The 11368-nt window shown below is 40.0% G+C and overlaps 1 protein-coding gene across 1 annotated transcript in view; it reads right to left on the bottom strand.

Annotated features, from left to right (window-relative positions):
* TNPO1 (transportin 1) overlaps positions 1-11099 on the bottom strand; it is an 80267-nt gene extending 69168 nt beyond the window's left edge. Inside the window, exon 1 of the mRNA XM_005155024.4 lies at positions 11013-11099. The gene's annotated coding sequence lies outside the window, so the exon portion shown is untranslated. The remainder of the gene's footprint in view (positions 1-11012) is intronic.
* Between the last annotated feature and the right edge of the window lie 269 nt (positions 11100-11368).

An 11368-nucleotide genomic window follows, 5' to 3' on the forward strand; every position in this document is an offset into this window, starting at 1 on the left:
TCGCCCAAGGCTTCGTCTAACCTGGTCTTGAACACACTCAGGGATGGAGCACTCACAACCTCCCTGGGCAACCCATTCCAGTGCCTCACCACCCTAACAGGAAAGAATTTCTTCCTTATATCTGATCTAAACCTCCCCTGTTTAAGTTTCAACCGTTACCCCTTGTCCTGTCACTACAGTCCCTAATGAATAGTCCATCCCCAGCAACCCTATAGGCCCCCTTCAGACACTGGAAGGCTGCTATGAGGTCTCCACGTAGCCTTCTCTTCTCCAGGCTGAACAGCCCCAACTTTCTCAGCCTGTCTTCATATGGGAGGTGCTCCAGTCCCCTGATCATCCTCGTGGCCCTCCTCTGGACTTATTCCAACAGTTCCATGTCCTTTTTATGTTGAGGACACCAGAACTGTGCACAATACTGCAAGTGAGGTCTCACAAGAGCAGAGTACAGGGGCAGGATCACCTCCTTTGACCTGCTGGTCACGCTCCTCTTGATGCAGCCCAGGATATGATTGGCTTTCTGGGCTGTGAGTGCACACTGCTGGCTCATGTTCATTTTCTCATCGACCAACATACAAGGGATTTTTAAAGGAGCAAGAAATAAAGATTTACTACAGACTGGGAGGTGAAAAACTGAATGCTCTACCGTGGGTAACAAGCCATACTTATTACTGTAACAGACTAAATCTATTGCACAGGGGTGAGTGCATGTGCAAAGTCAGGACTGATTCCCAGGAGCCCAGAGTGTTATTTAAATCTGTCAAATTTCATGTCTAATTCAACACGTGCTTTTTGCTATCTTAAAAATCTTTCAAGAAATATTAGCGTCAGGTTCTTATGAACCCTATTGAACTTCCTATTTACAACTGTAGTAAGGTTTTTTAGCTGTAGGAGGCAAAGCAGCTGGTGTCTGATGTAGGGTTTTGATCAAAATTAAGTTTCAGTAAGAGTTCAGGCTGTCCGAAGACAGAGATAAAATCAAAATGATACATAGCTTCTAAACCTATTCCTCATTTACAGTGCAAAACTGAGATTGAAAATACCTGACAGAAGTAGCAGATATAATTTAAAAATTAAGTATGTATTGACTATAGTTAGAGAACTGATGCTGTCTTTGCTTCATCATGGTACAGATTGTTAAATTTAGTTTAAGACAGGCTGCAGATTACTCAGGAATTTCATGAAATAAGAAACAGAACATGTAAAGATACTGAGGCCTTTTTATTAGGAGAAAGAAGTAATGAATACAAGACATTATATATTTATTCACAAGTATGTTTTGATGCATAAAGATGAGAATAATCTGAGGAAAAGAAAGGCTACAAACATAAAGCAAAATTAAAACCAAATATACAAAATCAAACTTTTCTGCCATCTGAATTAGATTATTAAAATCAATTATTCCACGCTGTTTAAGTCAGATCACTGCCTTTTCATGGTATGAGTAAGCACCAACTGTAAAGAAATTAGTAGAAGGGCTACAAAACTCAGCTGCCATTGTCACGAATAGTGTAGGGGTCAAGGCAAAAGTGATATGGGAACACTATGAACTGATTAGTCATAATTAGGTTTTATATTTACTTCTTCGCAAAATACCTTGTTCCAGGATGCACAGAATTTAGAATTCAGTGAACTCATGAACCTTCCTCCCCATTTTTTTCTGAATACTTAGTGTGTATTAAAATATTCACACACAAAACACATTAAGATGTGCAACTGTCAATGATACTACGATTGTCAGATCTGTCACTGGTGGCAACACTGGTGATTTGGTGATACTTGCAACACTGACAGTAACACTGTAGGCTAAACTGTAATCACTGGTCATTGTCACAGAAGGCTAGTGTATCATTTCCTGAATGGCTGATGAATTTCCTTACTGACTTAAGTGGCTTATCTAAGGCCCTTAATATGCTGTTGCCTAAAGGGAGTGACAGTGTTTGTACTTATATTAGTCTCTTCTTGACTCAAGGTATCTGTCCTGCACAGGGGTAAATAAGAATCATACATGATGTGGTAGACACACAAATGGAAGACGACTTAAAAATTTTCAGACAGAAATAGAAATTCAATCTTTCATCCTCTAAGTACACTTGTTTGGCTTTCTCTAATCTCTAATGTCAGATAGATACTCTGATATTACGTTCTCCTGGAAAAAAGTGAGAAAATAACTGACCTGGAATCAAATTCTATGAGGAAGTGACTAGGTGGAGGGATGATGGTAGAGCAGTAGATGTGGTTTTTCTTGATTTCAGTAAGGCATCTGATACTGTCTCCCACAGCATTGTCATAGATAAGCTAAGGAAGTGTGGGCTTGATGATCAGGTAGTGAGGTGGATCAAGAACTGGTTGAAAGGAAGAAGGCAGAGAGTTGTGGTCAGTGGGGCAGAATCCAGCTGGAGGTCTGTGACCAGTGGAGTCCCTCAGGGGTCGGTGCTGGGACCAGTGCTGTTTAATATTTTCATCAGTGACCTGGATGAGGGAACTGAGTGTACCCTCAGCAAGTTCGCTGATGACACTAAACTGGGAGGAGTGGCTGACATACCAGAAGGCTGTGTTGCCATTCAGTCAGACCTGGACAGGCTGGAGAGTTGGGCAGGGAGAAACTTGATGAAATTCAACAAGGGTAAGTGTAGAGTCTTGCATGTGGGGAAGAACAACCCCATGTACCAGTACAGGTTGGGGGTTGACCTGCTGGAAAGGAGTGAAGGGGAAAGGGACCTGCGGGTCCTGGTGGACAGGAGGATGACCATGAGGCAGCAATGTGCTCTTGTGGCCAAGAAGGCCAATGGCATCCTAGGGTGCATTAGAAAGGGTGTGGTTAGTAGGGCAAGAGAGATTCTTGTCCCCCTCTACTCTGCCTTGGTGAGGCCGCATCTGGAATCTTGCGTCCAGTTCTGGGCCCCTCAGTTCAAGAAGGACAGGGAATTGCTTGAAAGAGTCCAGCACAGAGCCACAAAGATGATGAAGGGAGTGGAACACCTCCCTTATGAGGAGAGGCTGAGGGAGCTGGGTCTCTTTAGCTTGGAGAAGAGGAGACTGAGGGGTGACCTCATCAGTGTTTACAAATATGTAAAGGGTGGGTGTCAGGATGATGGAGCTAGGCTTTTTTCAGTGACAGGACAAGGGGCAATGGGTGTAAACTGGACCATAGGAGGTTCCACGTTAACATCAGGAAGAACTTCTTTACTGTAAGAGTGACAGAGCACTGGAACAGGTTGCCCAGGGATGTTGTGGAGTCTCCTGTGTTGGAGATATTCAAGGCCTGCCTGGACAAGTTCCTGTGTGATGTACTCTAGGTTACCCTCCTCTTGCTGGGGAGTTGGACTAGATGATCTTTTGAGGTCCCTTCCAACCCTCGGGATTCTGTGAAAAGAGACAAAGCTATGCATATGATCAGTAAGGGGAATTAACTGCTCTAGTCATACTGGCAAGCAAAAGGAATGATGCCCTAACCCCCTTAATAAAAAAAAAAGCAATTCTCTTAAGGCAAATAAGCAAATACAACTCATTTGATCTTACCAAGTCTTCTAAGCAATGACTGCAGACTTTCCTTGTCTTTCAAACCTCAGATGAAGAACAGGGTAAAAAAGAATGAAGGGTAAATGTAGAAGTACAGACACTGGTCCTGTTACCCCCAAACTGCTCCTACATACACATACACAGTGGAATTTGCAGATGCATAAAACCAAATGCTTTTGCCTCCTCTGAATATCAGCATTTTTAGATGGCAAATAATAATACGAGTTTAATTTATTACTGTTTAATATGAAAACCAGTATGATCCAGGTGCCTCAACATTATCTCAGCAGGAATTCTGTGAGACAAAGAGAGAAGTGCCTTTAGAAATTAAGACAGTGTTAAAAATTCCTTTACAAATATCCTTTAGAAAATTCCTGGTCCTCTGAGTAGAACAATAAACCTCACTGGATAATCTGGTAAAGAAAAGAGCATAATTTTAGCACTGAAGACTATTTCATTAAAGAGATGCACACGGAATACCCAATACAAATGGATGTTTCAATGGACGATTGCTTCAGCCTTTTCAGTTTAAGCATATTCTAAATGCTCTTGCATACAACATCTGAAGATGAGATTTAGGAGAAGTTTTAGACTTTCAATGAAACAAGGTATTCAAGTAGCTACAGCTTGAAGCCAACAGACATTACGGAAGAAAGCCTGCAGTTGTACACAGTTGCTGGCCCTTTCCAGCAACAGGTATTAAGAGATCATGGAATTATTCCAGGTAGACAGGTGGACTTATATTGCTTAAAAAACACACAAATACAGGATGTATTCAGAAAAGTAATATATAATGGTATAATTATTTTCTCTTTTCTATAATTCTCCAGTCTCTCATTTCTACCCTTGTTTTTTGAAAAGCATTCTCAAACCTCTAAGACCAGCTTTGAAAGAATATTGAACCAGCTGAAAGGAAAATGCAAGCAAGTCCAAATGCAAGCAATGAAGCAATGCACCTAAGCTACTGCTTCTGTGCTGAAATGGCTTCCTTAGTGCTTTTACAGGCAGAGATTTTTGTTGTGTAGATGAATGATCTGGTAAAATACCTTGGGCAGTTAACGCTGCCTTAGCCAAAAGTGATAGACATTCAAAGTACTACAAGTCCCCTTAGCAATTATTTTACCTCTTTCTAGTTTTAGTCTAGTCTATCAGTATTTCATGCCCCAACCCCCCCCCCCAAAAAAAAGAGAAAAACATTACAAATAAAACTTTACATTAAAAATATATTGTACATTCAGTCAGAAAAGGCAGACAAACTTAAATAATCTGAACATGTAATACTGTAATCTGATGAAGAAAGTAATCGTAATTTTTTAACTGAGTTGTAACTTTTCAATATTTTATGCATATAAATACTTTAATGTTGGTTTGTGAAGAGTATCAGAATGGTATTTGATTCAAAGATTAGCTGCAGTGATTAGTTGTTAGTCTAAATAGCTATATATGTAACAGAATTTCCTTAAAATGATACTAATAACACAGCCAATGCAAACCAAATATTTCGAGGTTTTTAAAGGTTTATCTTTCCCAAGCCCAAAGGTAAAGGAAATTTACTTAATGGAAAAAATGTAATTGAAAATAATTAAATTTATTTTAAATGCACAAGTAATTTAATAACTTGATGGTCATTTTAATATGCTTTTAATAAAAACCTACTGCAAATAGCTTCACCAACTCCACTAAATAAGTTTGCCGGCATTCTACATGCATCTTTGTCTTAATATTGTAACCACTACATGAAACATAAAATGATGAAGAGTTGAAACCACTGTCACAGGTTAAAATATCTACAAAGATGATAAGTCGATGTCTCAGAAATGTCTACAAAGAGGATAAGTCAATGTCTCAGACTTAAAATCAGTTGTTATATATTATCATAATGCAAAATCTGGGCTTTTTTATTTTTTCCTACTAGTGATTTTAGGGTCTTCACTTTGAGGCTCGATTTACCAGCCTGCACTTTGCTTTCCCATAGGCTGCCTCTAAAAACAAAAACCAAAAAGGCAAAAGGAAAAGGCCATGCAAGTTACTTTCTGCTCTCTCTCACATTTATGTGGAAATTCTCCTTTGGTGCAGTGTTGTTTTAAGTCTCTCTCTTTCTGCTTGTAGCTGCCTATTGTAAAACATGCATCTTTTGTTTTCCAGTTCAGTTGGAAACCATACACAGAGAAGACCATTGTTTTACACTCACCTAGTGTGTTAGAGCCTTAATTCATATGTGGAGCTTCTGGTCACTAATGTAACTCAAATATGACCTATAAAATCTTACACTCAATTAAAAAAAATATTTCAGCTATTTTCTGCATGAGATGGCAACCAATTTTTTCCTCCTAGGTTCTTTTTTTTAAGATTTTATTTCAAATTATCTTCAATAACAAAACTGAATATTTGACAATGTAGTAGATTCAAAATAATGTCTGACACACATTTAAAAAAAAAATAAATTGTAAAACTTGGTCTTACCCTCACAGAGCAATACAAAGTGTTAAAGTTGCCCTGCATGGATAAGACCAATTTTTTCAAGACTTCAAAGTTGAAACTTTTAAAGTTGACCTTGAAAGTCTAACTGAGGAAAGCAGATTTCATTCCCAAACACGCTTTTGACTAAATTAACATTATACATTAATTAATACATACATTAACATTATTATATTAAGGACATCTGTATAGTAAACAGTTTTCTCTAATATGCCCTTACCAAAACTGTAGACAAGACACCTAAACTTCACTCAAGTAAAAAGATACATTTGCTTTCCTTCATTCAGGTCATCCTAGATGCAAGGCTGAAGTAATTCATCAACAACACTGCTACAACAGTGTTACAGATTTAATTATCTTAAATTGACATCATTTTCTGGAGGACACAAGGGTTAAACTTCAACAAAAACGTTATATTATACTTGACCATTTTGTTGAATTTCCTCTGAACCTGAGGTATAACTTGTAAGCTTCACGGAAGATGCTATAAGGGATGTTCCAGAGCTCAAAAGTACATACTATAGCACCTTTTCTAGATTCCTTCTGACATATGGCATGTCTTATCACACATATCAAATTCTCCTATACTGGATAACTTTTGAAATTAATACCTCACCTCCTTATTTGTCACTTTATCACCAGCTGTCTCAATTCTAGCACTTCCTTATAATTTCTGCTATTACCGCTGATAAAGCAAGAGCATCAAGAAAACTGGACAACAAATATACATGTTATTTTCTGTTACTGTTATCCCTACATGTAAAATTTTACATTAGAACCAAATATTTCTAACTATCATGTTTTATTTGTGAAAACAGCAACTCAGATTACCAGTAAGTCACAGGCCAAGTTTCAAAACTTCTGTGGTAGTACAAACCCAACTTGTATGACTGCAGATAATTAAGAATAGTTATTTGTCAAGGGTATACTCTTTCTCCAAAACTTAAAGAAATGTGTGGTAAAAAAGTTTTAAATAATACTTTTATCCAATTAAATCAGCATTACGTCTGAATTTAGAAACATATGGGAATATATTTATCCAAAGCAAGACCTGCAAAGGGATCCTGAAAAGGACAGCAACTTCTGCTTTAAAAAAAAAAAAAAAAAAGGGAGAGTCCCACCCCAGTGAAGCTGAGGTTATCAAAACCTCACTATGACCCATTAGACTCATTACCTAGCATAAAAGAAACAAAGCAAGTGCAGTAATCTCAATGCCTGCTGATTCTCATTGTCATGTGCCAACATAAAAATCCATATTCTAAAAAGGGAAATTATTAAACCACACAACTTTGTATATCTATTATTTTTTTTCTCTTATCTAAGAGAAACCTATCTCACTTTTGAAACACATTGTACAGAAATGAAGACTGAACTTTGTGGTTCCTACATGCAAGACTTACTTTTTTATAGAATTCCCTTATCAGTATCATCTTTTCTGACCCACATTATGTAAGACTGCAAATGGAAGTAGCAAACAAAAAAAAGCATACCTTGAAATGTACACTGCACAAAAGGGAAGCTCTCAATACTGCAAATTGTGCTTTATTTAATTTCTGTTTGATATTTTAATTCTGTGCAATCACTGAAAAATTAAGAGAATCACTAGAACAGCCAGTGCCTAAACTAAAATATGCTTCCTTGCTAAACTGGAAAACATATTAGTGTCATGAATCGTAAAATACATTACAAGTACTCATTGCCTCAGAGAACAGGGAATTCTCTTGGGAGAACAGGGAATTCTCCAGAAGCAAAGAATTGTGTGAAATTGTAGTGCATTACCCAGATTTTAGTAGAGAAACAGAAGATGACTACAGAAAGTCTTCTACAGACAGGAGGATGATTTTGGAAGGGAAGATTTCTGAAGAAATTTCAGAAAGTTACCAAAATAAAAATGTTAAAAAGATTTTAAGGTAAACATCCAAAGCTATGGTATACAAATGCACACATACTACCACTAGTGTAAATACTTCTATGTTAGAATCATGAAGACTAATTTAGCTTAAACTTGTCTATATATCAATTCGGAAAATTCTGTACAAAGAAATCTATTTTAATTTAATGTTGGATTATGGAGGTTTTTTCACTGATTTGGCTTCTTTGGTATAAAAAGCAGATCTGTGCTTTAGTCGCTGGTGAGAATTACTCTTGCTTCTGCACACTTGTTCTGCAACTGACTTCCCTTGTTTCTCTATAAAAGAGGTGGCCAAACTGTAGTGCACATACCGCTCATATCTACTTCCATGATAGGTTTAATACTGAACTGAGCTACAGCTTTTGGGTCTCACTGTTTTTATACAGGCAGCCTAGTAATTGCCTCCTAGGTCCTGTAAAACCTGCATGAACACAGCTAGGAACTCCTGCAGCCACCACCTGCATTCAGCAATAATGAATAACTGTGCTGCCCCAAGGCAGACTTGCACTTCTGGTTCAGGATACAGGAAGAAGACCAAGAATTGGTGAAGTAGGAAGAACAGGATTAAGAAGATAACGTGCTCACAGGGGAAGCTAAGTTTCCACTTTGTTGTAAATGAAGATTCATCATTTGAGTGTGTGCAAGAGAAAGGATGTGGCTGAAGTCTGAAATTGCACTAAACTTCTGTGGGTGCTCAAGTGGATAGGGAAGGTTAAGTGTGAGGATTAGACTACCATCCTAGCTTGGAAGACAGGAACATACATTTGGAAAGCTAGGAAAAGAGCCATAGATGAGGTTCTGGCTTTGTAAGATTAGAAAAGCACATGAACTGGATGCCAGAAGTTACTGAAGATAATCATATACATACTAACTTAGGTTTGGAAACCCCTGGTCTGTGCTACCTCACCATCATTTTTATAAGTGTCCCTTTCTGGGGTTCTAATATTGTAACAGTTGCCTTGTGTCTTCATACCTATTCATCTATTATCTATTTTCTATTCTCTGACAAAAACATTCTGTCTTGCCTTTCCCGCTTGTTTGTATATTTAGTATTGATCTATTTTTTAAATTAATGCACTTAATGGCAGGCTCAACTTAAGCAGCACATTTTGAATGTTTAAGGGTATCTCACAATGGCTTACAGAAAATGCTCTACAAAAATAATTATTTAATAGGAGAATAATGTAAGAGTAAAGGAAAGTTTTATTTAAACATAAATCTGATTTTATGCCTTACTTCAGATTTGACTCACACGCATATATATAAACACAAATTTCAGAAGCACTCAGTACACCACAAATTAGCAGGGTATCTTTTATATTTCACTCTGGAGTCTAGTTTGGAAAAGAAAACCTCCTAGAGGCTAAAATCGACATTTGAAAATTTATTTCATAATGTAGTACTAAAAGATGCCATATTCCATGGCACCCCTGTGCACATGCATAAAAAGATTATTATGTGGGAGGTGTCCCTGCCCATGGGCAGGGGGGTTGGAACCAGATGATATTAAAGTCCTTTCCAGCCCTATGATTTTATGATTGTGTACTGTTTTATCATGTATATGATGCTCACATACATAAACCAAAAAACACTGAGTCTACACAAATATTATCAATATTTAAAAAACCCAACGAACACTTCTGTATGAATTGCATAATACACCTTTATGTTTTTATGTATAATGTCTATAAATACATAAAAAGATGTATTTATATAAGTATAGTAATAGAATACTGTTAGTATTAGGTTGGAAGGGATTTTAAGAATTACTGGGTGGAACCTTTCTTGACAAACACAGTCTATACAAGATGATCCTGTATCCAACCATAAACGCGGTCTTTAGTCAGTATTCAGTCTAACCAGAGCTTTCCTCCTTTAAAAGTCTATAAACTGCCTTCTTAATCCTTTTATATTACACTGCTCTGAGCAGAAGCTAGCTAGATTTTGAAGAAAAACATTCTAAAGTACTTCTGATCATATAGAAACTGTTCTCTCCAGTTGTAGGCACCTTTCCTCCATCCTCCCACGTATAACTCAAGAATAACTACAGTTCACACAGCAGATGCAGAAGGAGAACTTATGGGCTCTGTTTCCAATTCTACCAAAGGCTTCTTATATGATCTTGGGCATGTGATTATATTTTCTGTTCAGTTACTCATGTACAGTGGGGACATGTTCAACGAGTGGTATAAGGATTGAACAGCATCTGTGAGGTATACACTAAAGACTACTTAAGTATGCAAGAAGGCAAGCAAACAAGTTATGAAGCTGTGGTGGCCAGAATACATTGCAGAATAGCCCTCACAGTAGGAGGCTCTCTCAAGTCCTGAGCAGAAATTAAAGTAAGGAATTATCTTCACAGAAAGGAAATGGAAATCTCACAGACTAATCAAGCCATTTATTTCAACCCAAGAGGCATTCCTGCCCTTTGTACAATCACCGCGCAAAAGCTATACAATTTCCAGTGGCTATTACCACTAGGCGTCTAACTTAACAACTTCACTAAGCAAACAACGGTACAAGACAAACATGAGATTTCTCTTCTAGTATTTCGTAGAGGAAAAAAAATAAAATCCCACCTAGCCGAACAGCAGAGACCCAAGCATTCCACCAAACAAGACAGGAAATACGGCCACGTTCCTATATCCCGAGGCGACTTTCACTTTCCGGCTCGCTTGAACCCCAGAGTTTATAGCCCTGCGGCGGCGAAGGCAACAGCCGTAGCAAAGTTGGAGCCGGGACGGAGGATTAGAAAGGGAGAGTTTGCCCAGCCCTCAGGTCCCGGCCGCCCCTCAGGCCGCGGCCACCCCTGTCCTGACCACCAATCATCTATTCACCCACCCACTCACCCGTCCATCAAGTCATCCATGCACCGACACGAGGCAAAGCAGGCCACGGCAACGGCCGGAGGAGCCGGGTCACCCTGCGCCCGGACCCCACCGCTCCCCACCCAGCACAGAAGCCCCTAGAGCCGGGGGGACCCGCGTTGATGGGGACCTCGGCTGCAGCCCCGGCCCGGCATCCCGCTCACGAGGCGGCGGCGGCCGCGGCGGCTGCCGGAGATGGGACATCCCAGCCCGCCCCTCTCAGACCGGACACCTACCCACACCATCACCAGAGCACGGCAGCAGGGGAGTGGCGAGCCAAGGCGCAACACGGCCCGTCCGCTCCCGCCGCAGCTCCACACCCGCTCCGGCCTCTGAAATGGCTGAACAAAGGGAACCTCGCTCCGCCGCCACCGCCTCTCCGATTGGCAGGCGGGAGCACGGGGGGCGGGGCCCGGCGGGCGTGGGAGCCACTGCCCGATCACCCTGGCAACGGCGGTCCGGGCTGCGGCCTGTGGCCGCGGGTGTGATGGAGCCGGCAGCGAAATGGCCGCCCGGCCACACCCAGCTTCTGGCCTCTGCACACCGCCTACCGCGGGATTGCACCCAGGGGAACGCGTCTGCCTGCCGGCTG

Source organism: Melopsittacus undulatus, chromosome Z (assembly GCF_012275295.1).
Source record: "Melopsittacus undulatus isolate bMelUnd1 chromosome Z, bMelUnd1.mat.Z, whole genome shotgun sequence".
Taxonomy (NCBI): domain Eukaryota; kingdom Metazoa; phylum Chordata; class Aves; order Psittaciformes; family Psittaculidae; genus Melopsittacus; species Melopsittacus undulatus.